At 41.8% G+C, this 22246-nt stretch overlaps 1 long non-coding RNA gene across 2 annotated transcripts in view; it reads left to right on the forward strand.

Moving 5' to 3' along the window:
• LOC125150989 (uncharacterized) overlaps positions 1–21854 on the forward strand; it is a 44895-nt gene extending 23041 nt beyond the window's left edge. Inside the window, exons 2-3 of one of the 2 annotated variants that reach the window (XR_007146563.1) lie at positions 3995–4130; positions 21586–21854. This is a non-coding gene — a long non-coding RNA (uncharacterized LOC125150989). Of the gene's footprint in view, positions 1–3994; positions 4131–12094; positions 12171–21585 lie in introns of those variants that run through there. The other variant, XR_007146564.1, reaches the window with a different exon arrangement.
• Positions 21855–22246: the final 392 nt, after the last annotated feature.

Genomic DNA, 22246 nt, shown 5'->3' on the forward strand with positions numbered 1-22246 from the left:
CGTATAACACTCACCATATGTTGCTTTTATGGAGAAACAGAGCTGTCGCACAACTCATCACCGAGCTGGGTCAGCCACCCATGTGTACCACTCCCGAGTAAGCGAGGGTTGGAGCAAGGGTGACACATCAATAAACCATTAAGTTGCAGATCTGGGGCGCCGGGGGTGGGGGGGCTCAGTCGGTTAAGCTTCCGACTTCAGCTCAGGTCATGATCTCATAGTTCATGGGTTCGAGCCGGGGGTTGGGCTGTGTGCTGACAGCTCGGAGCCTGGAGCCTGTTTCGGATTCTGTGTCTCCGTCTCTCTCTGCCCCTCCCTCTCTCATGCACACACGCAAGCTCTTTCTCTCTCAAAAATAAATAAACATTAAAAAAAAAGTTTCTTGCAGATATAGCTTGTCCCCATCAGAAAATGGTCACATGTGGTAGCCAAAGAGGGCAGGTATTGTCATGTATGTTGATGATGGGGCTTGGGGACGAAAAGTCTTGACTATGAAATCTAAAGTCAAATCACAGACATAACAATACTTAAGAAAGTGAATAAAAATTATACTTGTATTCGATCTCTTGAACTCTTGCTGGAAGAAGCCATTGGCTGTGATCAACTTTATTTAAGGATGTGTATTACTTAAGTATAAATGTGAGTGCATGTGTAGACACGTATGTATACACAGAGAGATAGAAGAAGGTGTGTATACAGACACATGTATTTTTACATATGACTTTTTTCACGCTTCTTGAACGTTTGTTGATCTGTAATTGCTATACTCTTACTCGTGATGACATTTGGTCCACGTGCTCCTTTAATTTGCTGCGGAAAGATCACCTGTCTCGCGGTGCGACGTGAAAGTGTTCGACCTACTGGCAATATTTTCAGTTATCAACAAGGTTTTGGTTCCAGAAAAATGTATGAGTTAAGAGTAAGAGGCCTCTGAATTATAGAGAATTTGGGGTGTACTTCTAACAACAGCCTGATAGAATTTACATGAATTTGGGCTGGGGGTCAGGAGGATTGGTTGCACAGGGTCAGAATTTTTCAGTTTGGTTTGGGTGATCTCAAAGCTTCCTTTTGGGCTTGTACAGTATGGAGTTGATTCATGAAGCAGCATCTTCTCTCGCGACTACCATAGTGTAAAGAGGCTTTTTTCTTTTAGTTAATGAACTTGACTTTTTAGAGTAGGTTCATAGCAAAACTAAACTGTAAGTACAGAGATTTCCCAAATACCCCCAACCACAAGCCCCTCTTCCCCCCACGCAACAGTCCCTACCAGAGCGGTGCCTTTGTTAAAATTAATGAACCTACATTTACATGTCGTAATCACCGCAAATCTATAGTTTACAACAGGGTTTACTCCTGGCGTTGTATAGTCTATGGGTTTGGACGGATGTATGCTGACATATCCATTATTGTAATATTATACAGAATAGTTTCCCTGCCCTAAAGACCTTCTATGTTCTGTGTTTGGATCCCTCCGTCTCCCCTTTTTCCACCTTCCCCCACAACTAACCCACATCTAATCCCACCTTGGAGGTAACCCAACCATCTCCTACCCGTTTACAAACTGACACGCTCACTCATATACTATTGGGACCATAGTTGACGTGATGTTCTTTATCTTGCTTTTTATAGTCAGTAATATACAATGGAAAAAAATTCCACATACATATAATCTTTAAAAATATGAATCTTAAATCCAGCAGACTGTTAGTGAACCTTCTTCTCAGCGGCTTCAGAACCTGCCCAGAGAAGCTGTGGTTGGTGAATTCTATGGGATTCCTAGCACTCTGTGCCAAGGGCATTTCGGAGGCTTGAGCTTGGACCCCATTCTCCTTCCTTCTCTTCGTCTGCAATGCTCCCAGAATGACGGAGCAGAGGCTTTGGATTGGGGGCTGGGGTCAGGAACTCCTCCCTCTCGTGGCCCTGTGGTGACTTTGAGGGTTCTAGGCATTTCTGCTTCGGTGGACTCCTTCCTTCAAAAATAATATTAAAGATTATGCTTTGCAACTGCATTGGTATACCGGCTGGCTGGATAATAGTCTAGGATCATGATGATTTTTCTTCTAAGTTGTAAAAGAAATTAGAACACTTCATGGTCCTTAACATTATCGTGTGTCCCAGGACCTGTGCCCGCTTTGTCCGTGAGATGTCAGCCCTGACTCCTCGCTCTGAGAAAATGCCAGCAAAGCTGAAAAACCGCGTCCTCACCTTGAGCAGGCAATGTGCACTGCGTAGATAATTACTGAGTGATCCCATATTGCAGGACATTTAGGTTTCTCCCAATTTTTTATTGATACAAGTGTCACGGAGGGGAAAAAAAAATACTGGTTTAGTAAGTTTCCCCCATTTTTAAATTAATTTCCTCAAGGTGTATTTTTTTAATGAAATTACTCTTTAGAAGAGTGTGCTGATTTTAAGACGTTGGGATGTTGCCAAAAGCACATTTTTTTAAACCAGAAATTATGAAATTGGCTCTTTCTCGCATCAATATTAATTTTTAATCTTTTAAAGTTGGACAGGCAAGACATATATTTCTCTTGAATTAATTTGCATTTCTTTCATTTCTGCCAGCTCACGTATGTGCCCCGTCGTTGTTAACCAGTCGTGTTAACTCTTCTGTGAATTTTTCATTTGTATTCTTTCCTCACTGATTCCATGGCCTCTGCGTCCCTCACTGCTCTGTTCACAGCATCTAGTCCCCTCTCTGCTTCATAGAATGTGACTTTCATTTCTGTGCAAAATATTTTTCTCTTCCATTTTTTTCCTTCAGTCCCTTTCATCTCTTTCGGTGCCTTTTTTGTTTTTAAATCTGTTCTGATCCTTTATTTCAAAGGGAGCTTTTATTTTTTAATTTCTTCGCGTGCCGGGAAAGTCTCTGTTTATAGCTTTTGCCTCCTTCAGACCATAGATTTTTCTGGCGGGTGATCTGGTCCTCATCTGCCTTATTCTTGCATTTCTTCATTTTTCTGTTGCCTCTTTGCCTGAGACGCTTGCTGTCTCTTCTCCATGACCACTTACGGGTTCACGGTAAGGAGCCGTCCTGCAAAAGAAGGAGAAATATCCCAGGGACAGCAGCTCAGAGCCATGTGATAGAGGAACAGGGACCGCAACACCCAGGCGTGGCCACACCGGCCTTGACCTGCAAATGCCCAGACAAAAACTGAAACCGTATTTGATAAGCTTGGTGCCATTCTGGTGTCTGTCACACCAGTGGGTCCTACGTCCCGTCACTATCACCCTGGCAGTCTGGGCCGCGTGATCACTCCTCCGCCTTATTAGGATAGTCTCTCGATTGGCTTTCACTTCTTCCGCTTTTCCCCTTTCAATCTGTCTTACCAAAGATTTCACAAACCTCTGTCTGACCACATCATTGCTGTTCTGTTACCGAAAAGGCGGTGTTCAATCTCCACAGTGTCGTGACAGACCACTGCCTGGAGCCCCTTCTGCCACTGCCTGGCCGACCCAAACCTCATGCCATGGAGATGCCAACTGGCCATAAACCCAGGTTCGCAATGCACAAGGTGAATTTGTGTGAACTGGGGAGTTCTGCCCAAACTGTCTTCTCCTGCCTCCAGCCTTCCCCTCCTCAGTCTGGAAGATGCCCCTTCAGGCGTCCACATTCTGCGTAGGCGCCACATTCTCTGTGAAGAAGCCCTTGTTGGGGGCACCCGGGTGGTTCGGTCGGTTGAGCATCCAACTCTTGATCTCGGCTCAGATCGTGATCTCATGGCCCGTGGGTTCGAGCCCTGCCTCGGGCTCTGCGCTGAGAGTGTGGAGCCTGCTTGGGATTCTTTCGTTCCTTCTTCCTCTCCCCCTTTCCCCACTCACATTCAGTCTCTGTCTCTCTCTCTCTCTCTCTTTCAAAATAAATAAACAAGAAGAAGCCCTTCTCTCTGCAGTCTTCACCACGCATGCCCCTACAGAGTATACCGTGCCTCCTAATAGTCTTCCAAACATACTATATTGTATCTGTTGACATTTCTGTCTCTTCATCCAGACTGTAAGCTCCTTGAAGACAGGAACATCATCATGGCTGTTTATCACATTCCTCAGCATCGGGCACAGAGCCAGCTTTCCACTGGCAGCCAGTGTGTGAAGAACTGAACCAACTCCAACTCAGTGGCATAGAAAGAGTAGGTGATGCTTTGTTTTATTTATTTTGATCGTTACTTTCTTTCTTTTTTTTTTTTTTTGAGTTTACTTTATTTTGAGAGAGAGAGAGAGAGAGAGAGAGAGAGAGAAATCCCAAGCAGGGTCTACACTGTCAACACCGAGCCCAATGTGGGGCTTGAACTCACGAACTGTGAGATCATGACGCGAGCTGAAACCAAGAGTTGGACACTTAACTGACTGAGCCACCCAGGCTCCCCAGTCATTACATTCTTTTAGCTATTTAATGAAAATTAACTTTATGGGAACAGGAAATTGCACATTTCTTCCATCACAACGTGATTTATATATATTCAAAGAAGGACAGATTTAATTGTTCTGAACTTTTTTCACTCAGACTATGTAGAAATGTACCAATATGTGGAAAGTGTGCATTGTGGAAGCATGGGTGATTGCCTTTTATATTTCCCTTTTCTGTTTTATCCCAAGATCCACCACTATAAAAAATATGACTTTAACGATTGAAGAGAACAAAATCAATTCTATGTACTAGGATGTTGTATGGAGCTTCTTTTTTAACTCCTGAATGAGCACTCGGGCACCATGGCTAACGCAAGAAGGTTCTAAGCATCAGGTATTCTAACGAGGTCCGTCCACACGTGGACGAGTAGTCGTAAGAGTCTCACTCCAGTCAATGACTCCTCACCACATCCCTCCCTTTATTCTATGCCCAGAGATCACTGAGAGGGTTGTCCCACTTTAGAGTGAAGAAAAGATCTCAGCAGTTCTGCGTCCCACCCAAAGTCACATGGTGGAAAGAGCTGTGCGCTGCTGAAGGGAGGCTGCCTCTCTCTAGAAACATGCAGTGTTTCTGCAGTGACAGAGGGGCCAAGATAGAGCTGCATATTACCTGGAGAATCGATACCATCACGTGGTCTCATTAGAGAGAAAACCAAGCAGCAGTATCCCAAGAAGTTACCAGTGCTATAAGGAAGTCTTCCTCTCCCTATTCCTTTGATTGCACCCCCACATCGGAAATGGAGGCGGTGGGAGTGTATCAGACGTGGACTGAGACCCTCACACTCTGCAGCGTTTGGGTAGGAGGCTTTGATATCTGTAAGGGGTGAGAAGGGAAGATTTCCTGGCAGTAAAAGAGTAAAAAGATGGCAGGATGAGATAAAACTGGATTCTGGTAACACCCCCTATTCCACAAGTCGGATTCAGTTCTCCTAAGGTGAGCTCTTCTATCCATATGCCAGTTCAAGTCAATTTCGCCCTCAAGGAATATCCAAGGAACAAACACCATCTTCTCCAGGATGAGTTTCTTCTACCTCTGCTTTCAGATGATAAGTAGACTCTCCTTGACGCCCCCATAGAGAAATTCCCTTAGAAGAAAGCGCTTGAGTAAAAAGATCTTTTGTATCAACTGAGAGTGATACTCTGTTTGATATTTTAGTCTACCGAAGGCTCAGTAACACAGATAAAAGCAGTACAAATGCCCTTTCCAAGGAGCAACATTTCATTTCTAGACAAATAGAAATAGATCAAGGGCCAATGCCACTCCTTTGTTCTACTAAATCCGTGTTTTGAATAAACGGAAGAACACGAAGGTGAATTGCTGTAGGAAACCCTGGAATTATTTATTGTGTTTAAGTACAAAGCCAGAACATTGTAGACAAAACGAGGGGTAAATGTACGTGCGTGGCTGGTCTAGATCCTTTTAGATGACTTCTGTAAAAAGGAACCCTTAGGCGTGACTTCTACTGACTACCCCAGGTCCCATTACTAGTAATTTGAAGAAATGATTATTTAATTAACTGATGAAAAATAGGAGAAATAAGAGATTCTATTTTATGTGTATTCCTTCTCTAGGATCCTTCCTTTATTTATGCAGATCCAAGTTTCCGACCAATACTATTTTCTTTCTTTCTAAAGAATTTCTTTTAATATTTCATGCAAGGCAGGTCCACTGGCAACACATTCCCTTGATTTTTGTTTGTTGGAGACAGTATTGTTTCCTTTGCCTTTGAGTAAAGAAAGGTAAAAATTTGCTGGATACAGAATTCCAAGCTGGTGGCGTTTTATGGGTCTGTTTTTGTTTTCAATACTTGTAAGTATTTCACTTGGTTTTCTTCTTGCTCGCAGAGTCTCTAAAGAAAAGGCCAATGCGACGGTTTTCCTTGCTCCTCTATACGTAATTAGTTTTCTTCCCTCCTCTTCCTTCTTTAAAGCTTTTTCTTTCTCTTTGATTGTCTGCAGTTCAAATCTGATATGGCAAGGTATGGGATTTGGGGTGCTCCTCCTGGTTGGTGTTCTCTGAGCTTCTCGGACCTGTGGCTTCATGTTTATCATGAACTTGGAGAAATTCTCACAAATTATTGATTCTGTTGTTTCCTTTCTCTCTTCTCTGTCAGTTATTCTCGGTAACTGTATGTTACACCTTTGTTTATTTACCTTTTTGTTGAAATGTAAGTGACAGACTGCATTATCCACTGAAGACTCTACTGGTTGCATCTGCAAAAATCAGGGCACCAGACAAGGGTTTAAACTCTTTTCTAGAAAGTTCCAGAGAGCTGGAGCAAAGCAGGGGGAGGCTGCAAAGACGGTGTCTACTGGCCTCCATTCCCTGAAAGCACCTCCTTAGACTCCTATAAGTATGACGGACCGGAAGTCTGTCCCTGAGGCCAAAGCTCCTGGACAAGCAAATAAGCCTCTTTGTCAGAAAGACTGGGTAGTGCACTGGGTGTCTACCCAGAACTATCTCTTTCGCTGTCACAACAAATCCCAAGCAAGCTCTGTACTGTCAGCACGGAGCCTCATGCTGGGCTCAATCCGGGTCTCGAACTCAGGAACTGTGAGATCATGACCTGACCTGAAATCAAGAGTCTGATGCTTGACTGAGCCGCCCAGGCACCCCTGATTTCTACTATTTTTAATACAAAGTTACCTGTTTGGAGAGTCTGGGTAGTTCAGTCGGTTAAGCATCCGACTTCAGCTCAGGTCATGATCTCACGGTCTGTGGGTTCGAGCCCCGGGTCGGGCTCTGTGCTGACGGCTCAGAGCCTGGAGCCTGCTTCGGTTTCTGTGTCTCCCTCTCTCTCTGCTGCTCCCCACTTGTGCTCTGTCTCTCTCTCTCTCTCTCATTCTCTCTCATTCAAAAATGAATAAACATTAAATATTTTTTTAAAAACAAGAGTTACCTGTTAACTTTATTCAGGTCTCTTGTATGTAATGAGTCATTTTCCTCTTGCTGTTTTCAAGATATTCTCTGTGCCTGGTTTTCAACATGTTGGGTACGATGTGTAGGAGTGTATGGTCCCCCAAATCGTCAGGAAACCTACTTTGGGTCACTTCTATTTCGAATCATGGCAACTATTCCAGGCAGGAATTTTAGCTTCAGGGATCTGTGCCTTTGCCTTGTTCATCTTGTTCCTACTTCAGACTTGTTGGGTTTTAAATATATATATACCCGTTAATCCTAATTCTAGGAATCACATCTATCATTCTGAGCAAGCCACTCAACTTCTGTCACCTATAAAAATAAGAACAAGACAATTGAACCTTCTTCAGTGGATCTTTAAGTTACATTTCAGTGACTCCAGTGGATTAATTGTTGGTATAAGAAACAATTTTAATACGCGTTCATATAACTGTGAGTGGGATAAACGATTTGAAAGTACTGTAAAAATGTTGTTCTAGGGCACCTGGGTGGCTCAGCCGGTTGAACATCTGACTTTGGCTCAGGTCACGATCTTGGGGCTCTGAGTTCAAGCCCCACGTCGGGCTGTCTGCTGTCAGCGTGGAGCCCAGTTTGGATCCTCTGTCCACCCCACCCCCCCATCTCTGCCCCTCTCCCACTTGTGCTCTCTCAAAAATAAATGAAAACATTAAAAAAATGTTTTCCCTTTGCAGATTTCGAACTTCAGAAGCATTTCACACGTATGCCGTTTCGATCACTGTAGATTTTCAGGGAGCCATCTCAAATGTTACAATTAGAGATTCCAATCTGCCTTTCGAAAATCATGTGAAACCAGTGCCAGTTAAAGCAATTTGTATCCGAAGTTTTAATTCAAGATTTGGTATATGGAAATATAAGAAGACCCCAGGGTTTTCCCGGATACCTTAACTGAAATAATTCTGGCTTATTTAAAGAGCCAAGTGGTAAGATTTTATGAAAAAGATTATTTTTGGCATAATCTTATCTTCCCAACAAGGTAATCATTTTCTTTCTTATGGGAAAACAATACATCCTTGATAACAGCTCCGTGTTTTAGCCAATATCACAGAGTGTCCCAGCATTGTCTCCCTGAAAATAGTTTTGTTTTGCCTTTTCCCTCAGGAAACCTGTGTTAGAGATGATGCGTGGGTCACCCAAGGCAAATATTCAAGCAAAGTACCAATGGCAATTTTTAAAAAATTAAAGGAAGTCTATGAAATATTATAATGTCAAGTGTAATATGAATAATTGCAACTCTAATGAAAAGTTGATTGTCCCGTTTAGCAATAAATTTAAGGACAATTATTTGAAAGTATTATTGGGGTTAAACAAATTGCCACCATACTGAGGCTAGGAATAAAACAACAATAAAGTTTGCAAAATAGCATCAGAAAAATCTGGATACGTACTCAGTTGGATATGGAACCCCTTAGTCACATAAGTGTTAGTAAATGAAGTAAGACTATGGCCCAATTACTCTATATGACGCGGCGCATAAAAATCATTATGTTGAGTCAAATCCATGCTTAAAATTATTTAGAATCAACGTAAGGTATTTTAAAAATTACTTTCTGTTGGCTTTTCATTCCACCGCAGATAATTTAAGATTTTATCTTAGATTATTGGTGTTTAATTTAATAGACGCTAAATTCATGTACTGGAATAATGTAAATCTAAGTCATTTCGTCTGCATATACATTGATTAAAAAAAAAAAACAAGTTCCAAAAAACCTTTTTTTCCAAAAACTTTTATTTTCACAAAAATAGTATCTGGCAACTTCGGCCACCTGTATTACACCAGGTTTTTATTTTTTTATTATTAAAAAAAAATTTTTTTTTTCAACGTTTATTTATTTTTGGGACAGAGAGAGACAGAGCATGAATGGGGGAGGGGCAGAGAGAGAGGGAGACACAGAATCGGAAACAGGCTCCAGGCTCCGAGCCATCAGCCCAGAGCCTGACGCGGGGCTCGAACTCACGGACCGCGAGATCGTGACCTGGCTGAAGTCCGACGCTTAACCGACTGCGCCACCCAGGCGCCCCTACACCAGGTTTTTTAAACAATACCTACTACTTGTTGAAAACAATACCACTATTTGTTGAAAACTCACCAAATTCCAGGCATATTACCACAGAACAGTAATCATAGTTCATACTGCAAAATTGATTGCCTCAAATTTTTGTTAGATGATTCCGGGCACCACTCCGAGCATTTTTCATGTATTCATTTCCTTAGTCTTCGCGTTATTATCACGGTCGCCTAAGTAAAACCGAGGCACGGAGAAGTTAGCAACGTGTCCAAGGTCACATAGTAGAACTGACATGCAAAACCAAGGCTGAGCAGAACCCGACCATGGTGCAGTCCTGCCCATCCTGGGGTTGAATTTGGCCTCTTGTTCTGCTGTTCCCCAGGTCAATAAAATCGGGCAAGTCACTTAGATGCTTCAAGCTCCACTTAATTCCTGTGCAAAATGGGTGCTAATGCCAATGATGACATCCATCTGAGAAGGCCTCCTAAGAGAAGGGAATAAGAACTGCAGGTCGGATACAGACCACATTGCCTAACCTCTGGTTCATGGCCAGCATGCGCCCGCCATTCACTATCCGTGATTGTGTTTATTATCTTCCCAAAGTCCTCACTTTGATACCTTATCTGCTGTTCTCCATCTTGCCATTCGTATTTTTTAGATATCCAAAAACCCTACCACTACCCCAGGGCTTTGAAGTTCCTTGATTTTGAAGACATCATTTATGATCAGAACAGTACAAAATTCATAATAGTTGTAAAGAAACAGGGACAAGGGAGCAAATGAGAAATAATCCCTTTATAAATATACTTATCGACTGTCAAACGCATCTCCGTTTCAAGAAAGGCATTTATTGATCGCCTCGAATTTTTTCCCAGAAGTATGAATTATTTGTGTAAGTTAGAATGTTACATTTTCCTTTTTTTTTCCCTTGCCGTATAGCTGATACACGACGTACATTAATTTCAGGTGTACAACATAGTGATCTGGCAATTCTAAACGTTGTGCTGTGCTCACCACAAGTGTAGGTACCACCCATCACCATACAATGTTACTTCATCACCATTGACTGTGCTCCCTACTCTGTACCTTTCGTCCCCATGACCTGTTCGTTCCATAACTGGGGTCCTGTATCTACCTCTCCCCTTCACCCATTTTGTCCATCACCTGCCTCCTTACCTCTGGCAACCATCAGCTGTTCTCTTTATTTATGGGTCTGTTTCTGTTTGTTTACTTGTTTTGTTTCATTTTGTTTTGTTTTAGATTCCACATATCAGCGAAATCATACGGTATCCGCTGTTCTCTGTTTGACTTATTTCACTTAGTATAGACAATGTTATATTTTCTTTGGCTATAAATCTTTGTTGTTTCCTATGTCATTCTATTATATTCAATCAGTGTTACATAATCATAGCTTTTACCAATGACCTGGCCTTCTTGGCAAATCTTATGGAAATGCGTGATGTTCGCGATTTAATATTGTTATTTTTTCTACATTAAAACAAACATAGCCAAGATGCGTTATAGAAATGTAAATCATACTACATAAAATTCCACTGACAGAGAGAAGTTCAGCGTTCTAAACGTATGCCTATCGTATACAAGGTCGGAAAATTCACAGATAGGTTATTTTTATGTCAGAACTTTAAATGACAGCAACAGAAATGAAATTCAAGTGAGTTTATGAGCAAAAAGGAATTTGTGTTTACTTAATTTAGAAGTCCAAGAGGGATAGATTTGGCTTCAGAAACATTGATAGTCAAGGGTTCAGCAATCAGGTGTCCTCACTCTTTGGAGCTCTTGGTTTCGTCTTCCTAGGCAGTAAAACCTTGGATTGTGAGCGAATAGTTCTGAGAGTGTTCTGCAAGATGAACAAGGCTTTTAACTTGACACACAGGCGATATCTTACAATATGAGTAGTACATGATGCCCAACATCCCGTGATCACCACCGAGCCACTGGTTATTGAAATTCGCCTCGATATACAAGTGCTTTGGATTGCAAGCATGTTTCTGGAATGAATTATGTTTGCAAGCCAAGGTTTTACTGTATCTGGTTTCAGGAGGGTCCCTGCAACTCCAGGCTAAAGCCCTTGATAGTTAACATTTTGGTCTATCCTCAATGTTACGTGACACAGGTGTTTTATATTTGTGGTCTGTTTTTTATTAGAGTTATTTGTATTTTACATTTTTGGTTACTCCATTTTAGTAAAGTTAACTCTTACGATTTTTCCAATTTTAGAACTAATTACTTAACACGGTGTGAGGATGTTTGCCGCGTTGTTTTGTCAGGAGAGGTTGTGATATATTTATGACATTGTTTGAGAAAGTGTACAAGGGTTGAAATATGAAAAATTGGCCTATATCTGGAATCTAATCGGTTCAAAAAAGAACTTCAACCACTGTAAAACTCAATGCATCTACATAAGTGAAAATCAATTCAATTGATTTTGACAGACTTGCTCCAAAGCCTTCAATTCAAAACTCAATTACATGTCGTGTTCCAGAATACGATAATTATAGTGACCAACAGAACCAGGATTTTACTTAATTATGCAAAGGCCTTGCATTGTTTGAGTTTTCAGCGGAATGAAATGTTTTAATTCAATCACAGAGAGTATAAATCTATCATATGCTTCTACTCTGCAAGTGCTGAGAAATCTATTCTTCCATTGATGTGAGGATAATTTAAATGGACAATTACCACCACTAACGGCTTTGTACTTTTCTCCGTGCCTTCACAGCGTGTGCGCTTACTGTCCAAAGGGCTTTGATGAGTGTTTTATGAGCAACCTTAAGAATTTGACAGCAACGTTCCAGCAAATCTGAAGAGTAAGTGCCTGAGAAGCAGGTCTACCAAGCATTTTCTCCTGTTTTCGAGAAAGAAAGGAGGCAGGTGAAGCAATCGTATCAACTTCTAAACGTGCTGCTGAGAAACAGAACACTCTTTTGCTATTAGATGCTTTCAGCATGATAGTCATTGTTGTTTAAAATTGCTAACGGTTTACAAAACCCCTGAAGTCTCTGGACTTACTGAGCCTGGTTGCCTGAGAAATGTGATATAAGCTGTGCAACTAAGTCTAAAATGGGGATAATTCGCAACCCACAAGGTCTTTCTCGTAGAAGTGAGGTGACCACACACGTCAGTTAAGACCTAATACGTCAAGGGTCGCCTGGGTGGCTCAGTCAGTTAAGCATCTGACTCTTGATTTCAGCTCAGGTCATGATCTCATGATTCATGAGATCTCGCCCCGTGTCAGGCTCTGTGCTGACATCACAGAGCCTGCTTGGGATTCTCTCTCTCCTTCGCCCTCTGCCCCTCCTTCACCTAGGCTCACTCTCTCTCTTGAAATAAATAAACTTAAAAAAAAAAGAACACCTATTATGTTAACGTAAACCACAACATGTTCAATGAAGGAAGAATCAACCTGGAAAGCCTCACCAAAGATCCTTGATTATCTAGGAATGTTTAACTCCCCTTCAGTTTTGTAAGTTTTCATAGACAGAGAATTCTTTGTTGATGGGGTTTTCTCTCTTAGCACTTTTGTGATGTCATTGCAAAGTCTTCTGACCTTCATTACTTCTGATCAACTGTTAATCTTACTCAGATTGCCTTTTACATTAGAAATTACTTTCCCCTTGCTACTTTCAAAACTTTGCCTTTCCACAATTTGACTATGATGCGTGTACATGGAGATCTCTTTATGTTGGAGAGTACTTGAGTTGTGTTGAACTTCTTGGAGTTGTAGATTCATGTTTTTCATCAAATTTGGGAAGTATCCAACTATTTTTTTCTTCAAATAATTTTTCAGCTTCTTTTTCTCTCTCTTTCCTTCTGGGACTCCCACTACCTCTGTGTTTGTCCACTTACTGCTGTCCCACACTTCTCTGAGTCTCTTTACTTTTCTTCTTTTTTTCTTCCCATTATTCACATTGGTTGGACGTTCTCTGTTGACTTATCTGTAACCTTGATGATTTTTTCTTCTGTCAGCTCTTTTGTTCTGTCATCATCTTTTGTTGGGCCCTGATAGTGATGTTTTTCACTTACACTGTTGTGTTTTCCGAGTAGACCGCATAATACTGTGGGTCTACAAAGAGCCATCAGTCTCAGACTCGCCCCTTCAGAACATCGAAGTCATTGAAACTCAAAACCCAAAAGAACCTGAGAGATAATTCGTGACAATATTCTCATTTTTTTTTAATTTTTTTTTTCAACGTTTATTTATTTTTGGGACAGAGAGAGACAGAGCATGAATGGGGGAGGGGCAGAGAGAGAGGGAGACACAGAATCGGAAACAGGCTCCAGGCTCCGAGCCATCAGCCCAGAGCCCGTCGCGGGGCTCGAACTCACGGACCGCGAGATCGTGACCTGGCAGAAGTCGGACGCTTAACCGACTGCGCCACCCAGGCGCCCTGACAATATTCTCATTTTACAGAAATAAGGATAGGAGATAAGATCCAATAATTTATTTATCTAAGAGTTGTACATCTGGAAAATTGCAGAGATCGAATTTGTGTCCTTCGGTCCTACATAAAGTGGCAGGGCCATTCCAACATGCACGACACTAGGGGCTGTGACACGGGCACAAATCATTAGCGCAAAAATATCAAGTCATTCACGGAATGAGAAAGGAGTAAAGTGATAATACACCTCACGTGACACTTAATTTATCTCCATACTTGTTCACTGCAAACTTTCAGAACACCTCCTGTGTATTACCGACTTCTAGAATCATAACAGCTAATCCATGAGCATTTACAAATCTGTGGAATACTGTCCTGAGCGCTCGGAATGCACCCACAGATGACAGATTGTGGGTGTAATCCCGTGTTAGGTGTGAGAACAAAACCACCAGAGGTTAATCATGACAGCATTATGCAGCACTGAGTTAGAAGCGGGTACGGAGTATTCACTGAATCCTCATAATATCCTTCTAAAGTAGGTATTATGATTTATGGCTACTTTTTGCATGTAACAGATAATAAACTAAATCACAGAAAAGTTAAATAACCTGCATAAGATGAGACAGGCCGAGAGTGGCCGAGTTGCCCTCTGCACTCCAGAATCCCAGAATTCCTAACTGCACCCCTTAACTGCCATGTGAGACATTCTTGTGCGTGGAACAGCTCTGGCGTGGCTTGCTTATGCGACAGTCAGCTAAGTGCTACACCAGCCGCTAAAGCTACAAAATTAGTTTCCTAAGGCTCCTATAACAAAATCCCAAAAACTAGGTAGTTTAAGATAACAGCAATTCATTGTCTCAAAGTTCTGGAGGTGAGAAGTCTGAAATTAAGGTGCTGGCAGGGCCGTACTCCCTCCAAGACCTCTACAGCAGGGTTCTTCCGTTGCCTTCTGGCATCTGTTAGTCCCAAGCATTCCCTGGCTTGTAGGGACACACCTCCAATCTCTGCCTCCGTATTCACATGGCCACATTTCCTCTCCTCTTCTTACAAGGACACAAATCATACTGGGTTAGGAGCCCACCCTCCTCCCGTGTGACCTCTCCTTAACTATTACATCGGCAACCACCCGCCTCCAAATAAAATCACATTCCGTGGTACTGGAGATTAGAACTCTCACGTTATCTCTGAGGGTACAATTCAACCTAGAATAGCTATTGAATCAGAATATCCCTCTGGTGAGGTCCACGACACACACACACACGCGCACGCGCGCACACACACACACACACACACACTCATACTTGTATATCGTACACTTACAACATTTGAAAAATATGTTAGGGTTTTGTTTTTCCTACTTTCCATAATTTTACTTTTTTTAAACTTTTGGTAAGTACACTTAACATGAGATCTACTCTATAAAATTTTAAGTGCACAGCACGATGTGGTTGATCACAAACACTGTGCTGTCCAGCAGGTGTCTGGAACTTGTTCATCTTGCATAAGTGAAACCTGATACGCAGAAAACCAAGGCATTAATACATTTTCTAAAAGGCCGAAAAATAATTGATAAGTTTACGACCCTAACAAAACCCCTGTTTCTAATTTTGCTTGACCCGTGTATACATATCTAACGATAGTAGAACTATAATTTATATGCTGGTTTTTACATATTTCTCATTTTCATGCTTCTAAAGAATCTTCATAGGTAACAAATGTATGACTTTCTAAGTTTACTGCTCCCTATTTCATTGTTTGGGTTTTATTTTCATTCCCTCATTATTCGATATTTAGTATCTTCTTCTTATTTCCGCAAAATAGGTAACGCTACCATTGACATTTTCAAAACCGGATTTATTGCTTTTAAGTTATCACTTAGGATAAATTCTTAGGAGTAAGATTCGATACATAGGCACATTTTTACAAACTATAATGAAACGCTGTTTCATACCTGATTTATAGTGCTATTTTGTATTACCAGGGGCAGGGCATGAGTCATTTCACCCCTTAAGCCTTATATCGCTTGGGTGTAAGCTTCCCCAAAGAAATGAAAACGTTATGTCCGCACAAGAACCGGTACACAAATGTATTATTCATAACAGCCCAGAGTGGAAAGACTCCAAATGACCACCCACTGAGGAACAGATTTAAAAAACTGTAGCAGTCTCCCTCTCCCTCTGCCCCTCCCCCATTCATGCTCTGTCTCTCTCTGTCCCCAAAAATAAATAAACGTTGAAAAAATAAATAAGTAAAAAAATAAAAAACTGTAGCATATTCACAGAAGGGAATGGGTCCTGAATGTCATGAAGGATGGAGTAAGTACACGCTATGACATGGCTAAACTTTTGAAACTGTTACATGAAGGGAAAGAAACCCCGCACACAAAGCCACAACTGTATGATTTCTTTCCTATGAAATGTCCAGAATATGTAGATCTGTAGAGACGCAAAGTAGGTTCGTGGTTAGCTAAGGTGAGCCCAAGGGTGGAGGGAAGAGTGGAAAGTGTCTGCTGATGAGGGATGGGGAAAAGGCTTGCAATTTAGATCGTGGTGAGGCTGCGCTCCTCTGTAATACACTAAAAGCCACTGAGTTGTACAATTCATTTTTTAAGGCTATTTATTTATTTTGAGAGAGACAGAGACAGCGTGAGTGGGGGAGGAGCAGAGAGAGAGGGAGAGAGAGAGAATCCCAAGCAGGCTTAGCGTTGCCAGCGCAGAGCCCAAGGCGGGGCTCAAACCCATGAAGCCACAGGATCATGACCCAAGCCAAAACCGAGAGTTGGATGCTCAACCCACTGAGCCGTGCAGTTGCCCCTAGTTGTACAATTTAAATGTCAATGGTATAGGGGCATCTGGGTAGCTCAGTCGGTTGAGCTTCTGACTCTTGATTTTGGCTCGGGTCATGATCCCAGGGTCGTGGGATTGAGCCCCACGTCGGGATCTGCACTGAGCATGGAGTATGCTTTAAATTCTCTCTCTTTCTCCCTCTGTTCCTGCCCCCCCACCCCCTCTCTCTCTAAAAAATAATTAAAAATAAAAATAAGATTTTAAATGTAAATGGTATAATATGTGGATTTATTCCAAAAAGCTGTGAAGGGAAAAGGCTGGGCCACAAGATACGCGAGGGCAGACGGCACCATTGGTGCCAAAGACCCCAAGCAGTAGGAAGGAACTTGACTCAAGTTGAGAAGGGATTCTAATGGGTACCTTCTCCCCTGTTTGGAAAGTCCTTACATCCAGAAGGTGGGGGTAGGGATGTTTGTGATAAGGAAGAGTAGGAACACTTATTCTGCCTTGACTGAGTGCTGAATCCTCTCCTCCAAAAAAAACCCTGTGAGGCACACGAAGGCAGGCAAAGACTATGCTCTTAAAAAAAATTAACGCTTATTTATTTTTGAGAGAGAGAGAGAGAGAGAGAGAGAGAGAATGGGGGAGGGACAGAGAGAGAGGGAGACACAGAATCCAAAGGAGCTCCAGGCTCTGAGCTGTCTGCACAGAACTCTACATGGGGCTCAAACCCATGAATTGTGAGATCATGACCGGAGCCAAAGTCGGAGCTTAACCAGCTGAGCCACCCACGCGCCCAAGATACACTCTAGGGAGCAAAGACCATGTTCTCTTCCCTGCGGGATCCAAGGAACTTCTTCAGTATATGCTACATAATAGGTGCTTAATATTTTTTTAAACCAACCTACCTAAGTTTAGTATCGTTTTCCTAATTTTATAGGTGTCACCAAGTACTAAAAAACAATGACAAATTTAGTTCCTTTCCCTTATTATTGATAGGGAAGGCTGAAACCTGGGTTTAAGGTTTGTTTTTCAAATCTTTAAGAAACCAACTAATTTCTGGAACAGTTTGTAGAACAAAGTGTGTGTTTATAGGTAGCAAAAGGCTCAGAAATTAGAATATAGTGGTTGGTTCATGGGTGTTCATTAAACATCCAGGCTCTCACCAAGAGTACAGAAAGGAAGAATTACAATGATCGAATAAATAGAGCTTCTATCACGTCTCAAACGTTTGGCTTTGAAGAATGCAATAATCCTGCTTGCATGTGTTGAGCAAATGAGCTTGATTATCCTTCGACTAATGGGTTCTTTATTAGGAAGATGGTCTCCTGTAAGGAGTCGACTCTTTCTACAGAATTCACAAGATACTTAAGGGGAATTCTCCTTTGGTGCCCCAAAGATACAAAGTGTTTAAATTACGTCCCCATAGGCCTTATACCAATCAATCTCCCTCTCTGGCTGGGCCACTAATGGGGCCTCACTGAGGGACAGAAGAGGTAACCAAAAAGAGGTAACTACTCTTCCTCAGCCTCACAAGTTGAGGAAAAAAGCCAGATAAGAAATCCGTGTTTGAGGTCCAGCTCGCTTTCTAAATGATGACAAGTGTCTGATGCGTTGCTCCAGCAGCAATGGCTGACCCTAGATGCTGCCTTAACACATTGTTAGTAGTTTCTGGGGTTTGCCCATTAATAAAGACACTCTCTGGAGAAATTCTCCACCGCGTCTTATCTGGTTTCAAGGATATTCATGTGACCTGGAAACACATATTTAAGAAGCACTTAGGGGAGGGGAGAGAGAGCTAGCGGGGAAAGAGTCTCCCGTGAGGCAGATATTAGGAAAAGGAAATGGATGGACCCACTGAGGACGTTGAGGATCCACAGAGAGACCTAAATACAAAGAAAGTGACAAGGAGACAGAACGATGGGGCAAAGATGAGAGAGAGAGGAGGACAGGAGGAGAGGCTGAGTAGAGATGATGTTTGATTTGTTTTGTTAAGTTGGGGCTCTTTATTCTTCTTCCAGACGTGTTAGCGCTAGTTTCCCAACACCGAGGAGTTAGGCTGGCAGGTGCACAGAAAAGAGCGGAACCCTGCCTTTCAACTTGGGGGACAGTTTCCATGGAGAAAGTGGGGCTGCCATTCAGGAGAAACATCTCCTCACAAAGAGGACACCTCTCCAGAGCTGACCTCAGACTGGAACTGTCTGAAGAAATGATTGTGGGAAATTATTTGAGGGCAATAGAAAATAAAGACCATTAAAAAAAAAAATCCCTTAAAAATTGTTTGAGTTGAGGGGCACCTGGATGGCTCAGTCAGTCAAGCAATTGACTCTTGGTTTCGGCTCAGGTCACGATCTCGCGGTTCGTGGGTTCGTGCCCTGGGCCGGGCTCCACACTGACAGTGCAGAGCCTGCTTGGGATTCTCTCTCTCCCTCTCTCCTGCCCTTCTCTCTCTCTTAAAATAAATAAATAAACACTAAAATAAAATAATTTAAAAAAATAAAAATAAATTGAGTTGAATAGGTAAAAAGGAGGAGGGTGGGGATTAGGAGAGGCTAACACAAGAAGGAAGGGAATCGACATGAAATAATCATCGTGAAGACACATGTCACATGGACTGAAAGGCATGAGGTAGGAAATAAAATGCTACACTTGGATAAATTGTGGAGGCATCTTGGCATGAATTTGTGCCATCGGTGCATTCAATTATTTCACTTGTAAATAGAATAACTTAGGAAAAATACTTTGTGCCAGATATGTAATGTATGTTTAACAAAGATCGTTGCAATTTTTTTCATATATAAATTTAGATAAGCCAAGATAAAATATTCGGAGAAATGAGTACTGCGTTTTAACAAGTAAAAATAATATCAAAACACATTCACAAGAAAATGTTTCACTTGTCACGTGGAGTTCACATTAAGAGATACTCTCTCCAAAGCTTTGGGACTTCCCTTGCACTCGACTAAATACATTAACACAGTAATTCTTAAATTTGTATATTGTTTAACACTTTCCAAATCTGGTGTTATTTCCCTTGGTTGATATAAACCTTTTGGAAGAAAATGGGACAGGAATCAGGGGGTCATTTGAATAATTAAAGACAGCAACTTACAGAGACATTGTTCTTATTTGAGGGGATAACTTTAATAAGCGACAAAAGGGGGCTCAGACTGAGGTGGTTGCATTAGTCTTTGTTCGTTCAGATTTAATATTCTCATTTTCCTCTTTTATACAGAGCTCTTTCCATTAAATCCTGCTACAACTTGTTTCTTTTTTTATCTATTTAAAAAAAAATTTTTTTAAGTTGATTTTTGAGAAAGAGTGTGAGCAGGGGAGGGGCAGAGAGAGAAGGAGACACAGAATCCGAAGCAGGCTCCAGGCTCTGAGCCGTCAGCACAGAGCCCGACGCGGGGCTCGAACCCATGAACCGCGAGGTCATGACCAGAGCCGAAGTTGGACACTTAACCGACTGAGCCATCCAGCCACCCCTGCTACAACTTGTTTCTAAAGAGAAAAATGGTAAAATACTTCTACGCATGTGAGTGAAAGATGTTAGAACTTGAGTCTCCCATGCACAAGGAATGCCAGTTTGAATAAAGGAACATTACTTGTTCTGGCAAATTCCCCAACATGATTGTGGGTGATTGCATTTACCTTAAATACAGTGACAAGATTAAAGGCAGGCTGCCTTCTTAGTTTGTTATAAAACTGCTGACATTAAAATGAAAACAAAAGCTAGGGTGTTATTCATGGTCAAGACCAGAAAAAAATTTAAGCGAAAAAAATTTTAAACTAGAGATTCTGTTGGCACCCAGGACGTATGGATTCTCATTTAAAATTAATAGTTCCCACTTACTAAGCTATTACTTACGGTATAAACAACAGAAGGAAATAAATAGTTTTTTTCCGATATATGTGCATCTTCCTTTTGTGTCATGTGCAGTGTGCCAGCCATGTGGAATTATTTGATTGTTTTTAAATCCTCATTTTCGCGATTTTCAACATTGTAAAACGTTGCTACAAACACAACCTAATTAAGAACAGACAAAAAGAGCCAGAAAGAGGAAAAAATGCTATTTTGTTTGTTTTCCCTGCTGAAGCATTTAGAAATGACAAATGCGTGCTTGGATTTTCTTTATGTGTGGTGGTTTTGGGTTCATAAAAAAGATAAACTATTTTGTCAGATCACTGGTTAGGCGTGCATTTCGGTGATGTGTTCGCTGAATAGATATCACATTTTTCTGCTCCCCATAAAAACACTTGTATCTTCAAGAGGGAATTACACCATAGAAATTGGTTGAAATGATGTTGAGCATAACAGTGCTTCCACTGACAAGTCTTACAGACCTTAATGAAAGAACAAAAAAGGGATAAAAATACAGATTTTTTTTTTTTAGTGGTGTAGAGAAATTAAAATATTAAAAAGGACGGATTCGCCACCGGTCGTGAGGGTGTATTGTCACCCACGTGTGTATTAGCTATTTTCGCATAATAAATCACCTCCAAACGTATGCGGCAGCTTAAAAACAACAAATCCAAGATGCCTCCCACGCTTCCGGAGGATTGGGAATCTGGGGGGCGGCTTCGCCAACTGGTTCTGGCTCAGGATCTCTCATGAGGTGGTCGTCAAGGTGTTGGCCAGGCCTTTGAGAATTTGGAAAGTTGCTCGAAGGCTGCAGTTCCTCACCTCTCCACAGGCAGTCCAGCATGGTGGCTAGCTTCCCCAAAGACAGCACTGTGGGGACCCAAGAAAGAGAGAGGGGCAGAGCCATGCTACCTGTTATGACCTACTCTCTACGCCACACCACCCCTTCTCCTTAGTCTCTGTGTTAGAAGTGAGTCACTAAGCCCAGCGAATACTCAACAGAGTTAATCAGGTAAGGGTATGAATACCAGGAGGTGGGCAAATTTTCTTAACAGCGTAGAGGAATGAAAATACAAACCATGATCCCTGAACACAAGAAATAGCTCAGCCATATGTAATTAACTTCCTGGTTAAAAAAAAAATGTCCTCATCAGGTCCTGTGTGTTTCATTTTTTTCCAGACGTGAATTATGTTGTACCAGTGGTCACTCCTGAACTGGAACATTGGCCTTTGAAATAAACCTTAGACCTTCCAGCTTCCACGAACATCCACTCTGAGTGAGCATCTAGTGAGGCTGTTGGAATTCTCATCAAACTTCCCCTGGTTATAAAGACCCTTGATTTTAAGATTAACGTTCTGTGAAGGAATACATGGCAGAAAGCACAGACTGTGAGAGGGAATAAGCTCCCAGACCACTGGCATTGAGTTTTCCCGAAGACGAGCGAGGCCCGGAAGGCTACTGGAAACACTTCATTTCTGTAAATAAAGACCAAGTCTCAATATTTAGATTTGAGCTAAATTTCCATGCAGTTCTGTTAAACGGGTGGTGTGTGAGGTACAGATTACAATTTTCCACTCTTCAGTTTCCTCTGTAAAATAGAAGTTGGTGACTTTGGTTAAAATAGATAGGGGTTGAAAGTATCCTACGACGAGCAACAGCAAAATGTAACTGAACCCACACTTCTGGGTTTTGGTGTTTTTTTTGTTTTTTTTTTTTTAATGTTAATTTATTTTTGAGAGAGAGAGAGAGAGAGAGCCTGCATGTCAGGGGGGGACGGGCAGAGAAAGAGAGGGGGACAGATGCTCTAAAGTGGGCTCTACCCTGTCAGCACAGAGCACGA

Source organism: Prionailurus viverrinus, chromosome D4 (genome assembly GCF_022837055.1).
Source record: "Prionailurus viverrinus isolate Anna chromosome D4, UM_Priviv_1.0, whole genome shotgun sequence".
NCBI lineage: Eukaryota > Metazoa > Chordata > Mammalia > Carnivora > Felidae > Prionailurus > Prionailurus viverrinus.